Genomic DNA, 6,352 nt, shown 5'->3' with positions numbered 1-6,352 from the left:
ACTCCAAAATTATGTAACTCGCTCAACGGACAAATATGCATGTGCTGAGTGAAAACTTAATTTATCTTCTCTTAACTAATCTCACTAGTTGAGTGAGTCATATTGGTGCGCTGAGCGAGTGGTCTTCCTTGTAGCTGAACGCATGATGATTAATTGTTAAGATTCCGACAAGTATACCGAATCGTATCAAGTAATATAAATGGTAAGACCGAGTCTCATTTTCCTTAGAGACTCATTGGCCTAGACAATCATGTGATTTGTTGATTATTTAAAACTTGAAAAACGAAAATCAGTGTTTATAATGCAAAACAGAAAATAAATATGCATTCAAGTGCTGATTAATTGACCAAGAAAATATGTAGGTGAATTATATGGATAAATTATGTTGTTGGGAATCTGACTTTATCCTACCCACTCTCATGTATTTACGAATTCTACTTCTTCATTAATGTCAATGCCACTTTCTAATTTACCTTAAACCTGATGTCTCGGTGAAGAAAGCCTACTCTTGATTACTAGTTTACAATGTCTTGTCTCCCCAGCAATTGATCATGCATTACATTCGCACAAAAGCTTAACGGCAATCGGTCCTCCTATCCCTATGTTTAGGTAATATTGCTCCCGAGAGAATTTCCCCATGTCTAGATTTCCCCGTATGTGTCCATATCGACAAAATCAATGATCATGCAATCGGATGAGTAAAACAAAGCATGCATAAAGTGTAGAGGAAAAACCCTAACAATTAATGAAGTAAAGCGTATATATCAAGAATCAATTCAATACTTGAGAGTTTCAAAGGATTACATCATTTCCCCAACCACAACGGAGGTTTAGTTCACCATAGACATGGTGAAACTAGATGAAAACAATGAAAATAATGAAAGATAAAACCCTAGAATTTATAGATTGGAGCTTCCGCATCCAAAATCTGCCTCTGAGGGGTGAAGAGAGTGTTTCTACGTCTCTTCTGCCTCACTCAAATTTTCTTTCTTTTTTCTCTCCATTTTTCTCTCATCTAACACTTTACCACTTCTAGTAATAATGGTTTTACATTCTTCCCTTGAATCACCTCTCACACCCCTTCATCTTGTTGATCAATTTCCTAATGTGCGTTTCCATTCTTGTTAACGCAACCTCCATGCTTTTTCCATAAGATAAACTCCTGTTCATGGTTTGCTGGAAAAGTTCTTCAAGCTTCGTGTTCTTTTTAGGTGGAGTGGTTTGCTGCTGCCATTGAACTAGTGAAACAATTTGTATTTCCTGTGGCAATAGAAAAAGTTTCTGTATCACTTCTTGCAATTGTTGAGTGATAATCTTATGTTGCTCAAGCAAGACATCCTGAGATTGTAACTATAAGACCTTGTTCTGTTGAAAAAGATCTCCACTTTCGCTTTGCATCTCCATACCATTAGTATCCATGTTATCTATCAGCTCATAAGCTTCCTCTGGATCTTGCACTTAATGTTACCTCCAATTGAGGCATCTAGCATAAGCTTCCTTTGAGAACCAAGACCTCCAAGGAATGAAAGGACTACTGATGTGTCATAAAAAACATGCATAGGTGTCTTCCTCAGTAAGCTTTTGTATTTGTCCCATGCCTGGCTTAGGGTTTCTTCCATGCCTTGCCTGAAAGAGGAAATTTCCTGTTTACCTTTGTTGATTTTGGATTGTGGGAAGTACTTGTTCAAGAATTTTGACACCATAGCCTCCTAGTCAGTAAAGTTATCCTCAAGGAAAGAGTTCAACCATAGCTTAGCATTGCCTCCCAATGAGAAAGGAAACAAGCTAAGTTTAATAGCCTCATCCAGCACACCATTGATCTTCACAGTATTGCAAATCTCGTTGAATGTGGTCAAATGTTCATACGGACTTTCATGAGACAGTCCATTGAATTATTTGCTCTTCAACTTCGGTTTCACCTCCATGTTTAATGCATTGACCCTCGACCTTACAATGCTATTAAAGTGATGAGGGCCAACAACAGTGGTGTGATATGCCAAAGTACGTCTTCTAGTGTTCTCCTCAGCCATCTCCTTTATGCTCTGGTCAGATTCTTGTGGTGAGGGTTGTAAAAGTCTCTCTGGAGAAGGAAACAATTCTCTAGATGTTCGAATCCTCTTTCTCCTTCGAGTTTCACTCAAGCCTTCAAGAAGAGGTTCTGAAGTTTTCTTGCTCCTAGTTCGAATAGTATCCTACATACACAAGAAAACAAAACCCTAGGAATCAATTGTTAGAACAAAAATAAAAAAAAAAATCAAGTCAAAGTTAATAAATAATCACACAAATAGAATAGTTTAACCTCGAGTCCCCGACAACGGCGCCAAAAACTTGTTAAGACTCCGTAAGTGTACCGAATCGTATCAAGTAATATAAACGGTAAGACCGAGTATCGTTTTCTCTAGAGACTCATTGGCCTAGACAGTCATGTGATTTGTTGATTATCTAAGACTTAAGAAACGAAAATCAGTGTTTATAATGCAAAACAGAAAGTAAACATGCATGCAAGTGCTGATCAATTGACCAAGAAAATATGCAGGTGAATTATATGGATGAATTATGTTGTTGGGGTTTTCGACTTTATCCTACCCACTCTCATGTATTTACGAATTCTACTCCTTCATTAATGTCAATGCCACTTTCTAATTTACCCTAAACCCGATGTCTCGGTGAAGAGAGCCTACTCCTGATTACTAGTTTACAATTTCTTGTCTCCCTAGCAATTGATCATGCATTACATTCGCACAGAAGCTTAACGACAATCGGTCCTCCTATCCCTATGTTTAGGTAATATTGCTCCCGAGAGAATTCCCCCATGTCTAGATTTCCCCGTATGTGTCCATATGGACAAAATCAATGATCATGCAATCGAATGAGTAAAACAAAGCATGCATAGAGTGTAGAGGAAAAACCCTAACAATTAATGAAGTAAAGCGTATATATCAAGAATCAATTCAATACATGAGAGTTTCAAAGGATTACATCGTTTCCCCAACAACAATGGAGGTTTAGTTCACCATAGACATGGTGAAACTAGATGAAAACAATGAAAAGAACGAAAGATAAAACCCTAGAATTTATAGATTGGAGCTTCTGCATCCAAAATCTGCCTCTGAGGGGTGAAGAAAATGTTTCTGCGTCTCTTTCTGCCAAAAGATACCCTTTCTGGGTCGTCCAAATCAATATATAGTTCATAAAAATTAGCAGAAGCTGGCCCAGGCCCACACAAATGGCACTCTACGCTGGTTTTGCCGCTCAGTGGTGGGCGCGAAACTCAGAATATCGCTTAGCGTTGACGCCCAAGCATCTGGCAGTGAACTTTCTGAAGAGGCTGGCACTCAGCGGTAAAAGTGCCGCTTTGCGATGGCTGCGACACTTGGATTTTCCCTCAGCGTTGACGCTTAAGCGTCGTCCAGTGGATTGATCCTCAAGACCAGCGCTCAGCAGTGAAATTGGCGCTGAGCGATGGTTGCGGTTCTTCTTTTTTGCCTTTCTTCAACTTCTTCTGAGTTCAGCTCTTTGCTACTTTAACTTCCTTCATCCAATTCATGTTTATTCATGCCAAAACAAGGAAAACCAAGCATAAAACCAAGAATACCACCTTTGACTCTCTGATTCTCTAACTTAAGCAAAATGCATGATTTCAAGCTTATTTCTAAGTCATAAAGGGTGTGTTTAGTGCCAAAATTAAGTATAAAAATAATGATTTTTCAAACGTTATCATTAACTTAGGGAGAAAATGATGGCATAACTTCAATGATGTATAAGGTTCCTGTATAAAAAATTATACAAGCTTTCTTACTAACTATTACATTTTTTCTATGAGGAAAACACATAATTCATGAATAATCACAACTTTGAGATAATTAATAAGTATGAAAATAAGTATTTTTCATACTTTATTACTAGTTGGAGATAAAAATAAATTTTTAGATTAATATTTAAAACATCATGAAATACAATATGAAGTGAACTTACATTGTCGTTGAATGTTGGTTTTGCACTACAAGAAAAATGCAAGTTATCTACGGATATTTATATACGGATTTTAATCCGTATATAAAATAATATTATATACGGACTTTACATACGGATTTTGGAAAGTAAATTACATACCGATTTTATATACGGATTTTTTCGGTATATAAAATTTATATATAAATTTAACATGTTAAAATGAGAAAATATGTGAAAAACATCATCCATATGTAATGCTGCATAATCTGTAAGTAAGTAAAAGAAATAATTATTTAAAATAAAATCTAAAAATTCTTTCCCCTCTTTTATTATCACCTTTTTCCACTACTTTTCAAATTCTAAAAATTTTACAATTTTTTCCCCCTCTTACAATCAACCTTTTCCCTCAATTTTTCAAAATCTAAAAATTTTACAAATTTCATTCAAAATTTATCAATAATCTTGGTCATTATTCCAAGTTCTCTGAAAGGATGAATCCTAAGAGGGTTTCTTCTCCTTCATTGCCGCACCTTCTCCAGAGATATACGAAGCCTTTCGAGTTCTCAAAGTCGAACTCTCTCACTCTCAGTTCAGCGCCTCCCGTTGCCTCCACTCTTGTTCACTCTCAGCTCAGTCCGTCATTCACTGTCGTTGGCTTCACCCATCTTGCCCGAGTCCTTTCTCACCATCACTCTCCATCGCCGGCAGTCCATGCCACCGTCTCGCCATGAGTCCCTTTCGTAATTACTCCCTTTGGATCTCATTCGCTCTCGCTTGCTTCTGTCCATAAGGCCCCCTCGGAGTCACTCCATCTGTCCATCTGGTAATAGCTTCTCTCATGGTTCATTCATAAAACCCTAAAATTGGAAGATCAGAAAACCTTAATTTAAGATATTTTCGGTGAAATGTTTTTTTTTCTCATTATGTTTTTGTTGAAGTTTTCTTTAAAATCGTGGAAAATAGGATAATGTGAGTAAAGCCCATGAAAGACTTACTCACTCACACTCGTCAATGGTGAGGCAGTGGACGAAGCATAACGAACGAGGAACCCTAGGTTTTGGTGTCGAAGAAGGAAAGTGTCGAACAAACCCAAAATTTTAGTTTGTTCGGTGAAGGTTAGAGATCTGGCGGTGCAGGTGGTTTAATCGGTGAAATAGTCCGATTAATCGGTGGAATGAGTGGTTGATCGGTGGAAAGGTTTCGAATATGTGCAGAGGAAGTTCTAAACGGGAGAATGAAAGATATGGTTCGTTGAGGATGCGAGAGAATAACAATTCATTCAAATTTTCTCGTTATAAGCCAGTAATTCTTTGGCTTCTGAAGGAACCTGCCGCGAAGACTACCTTAGGTTAAACAAGGTGTGTTCTTTTATGATAGAAAATCTTTTATAACTTCATAGCAGCAATCCTTGCTTCATTGAAGTATTTGATTTGATATTGTATAATGATTTAAGTATTGAATAAGATTCTTAATTTCTTGCAACTTTTATCTTAATATACATTTGCTTACAGTTGTATCTGGTTCTTTCAAACCAGGCTGCGTTCGTCAAAGAATTGATGGCTGCACATGATATCCTGCTTGATGACCTATTAAGAATAAGCAGAGGAATTAAACAAACTATTGTTTTGGCGGGAATTAATTTTGAGCCAGATGTTACTAAGTCATTAAATTCTCCNTCTCTTGCTCATGAGAAAAATGNTGATGATGGGAAATCACTTCTATTGTCTGATGGGACAAAATCCAATGTTGAGGTTCATAATTCTGGCAAAGTGAATCCTTTTATTAGCCTTTTTAATGCTTTAGATTATTTGCGCGCTCAATAATACTTCTTCTTGCCTTCAACAGTTTTGGGATGATATGCTAAACTTGTTCTAGTCTATTGGGAATCAACTCTTATTTATCTGGAATACATTTATGAAATTTTACAGGTATACTCAAATTTATTTATTTAGTAATTTAACAATAGAATTAAGGTTGTTACGTATTTTCNGAGAAAAGATGCATTCATATAAGTATCTTCGAGCATAACTTTAAGCTGTCAATGACATCAACTTTTGTCTTCGCTTTTATTCTCATTCCTTCATCAGGGAAAATAAAACAAAGATACTGGAATTTCTGCGTAACTCATGGGCTAACGATCGAAAAACTGAGTGGTCAATATGGATGATGTACTCCAAGGTTGATATGCCTNACTAGTACATGAGTAATGGAGTTGAAGAGGCTTGTTAATGTTTTATTTTGTTATTCCGTTAAAGTATATCTTATTCTCTGCTTTTTATTTTATGTTTATGCTACCTTTAACCTTTAAAAGGAATTTTTCTTTTTCACATGTTATTGGTTTTGACTGATTCATGTGGCTGACCCTCCTAGTCTGATTGTTATTGTGCTTGTCTACCTC

General features: G+C 36.6%; 1 long non-coding RNA gene across 1 annotated transcript; it reads left to right on the top strand.

Moving 5' to 3' along the window:
- The first annotated feature begins 5,060 nt into the window (after positions 1-5,060).
- LOC111241802 lies at positions 5,061-6,343 on the top strand. The gene is made up of 3 exons (XR_002668084.1): positions 5,061-5,312; positions 5,490-5,705; positions 5,800-6,343. It is a non-coding gene; the product is annotated as an uncharacterized LOC111241802 (long non-coding RNA).
- The last annotated feature ends 9 nt before the right edge of the window (positions 6,344-6,352 follow it).

Source organism: Vigna radiata, chromosome 6 (genome assembly GCF_000741045.1).
Source record: "Vigna radiata var. radiata cultivar VC1973A chromosome 6, Vradiata_ver6, whole genome shotgun sequence".
NCBI classification, from domain to species: domain Eukaryota; kingdom Viridiplantae; phylum Streptophyta; class Magnoliopsida; order Fabales; family Fabaceae; genus Vigna; species Vigna radiata.
Note: the sequence above shows the minus strand (reverse complement) of the source record. Positions and strands in the feature narration are given on the sequence as shown.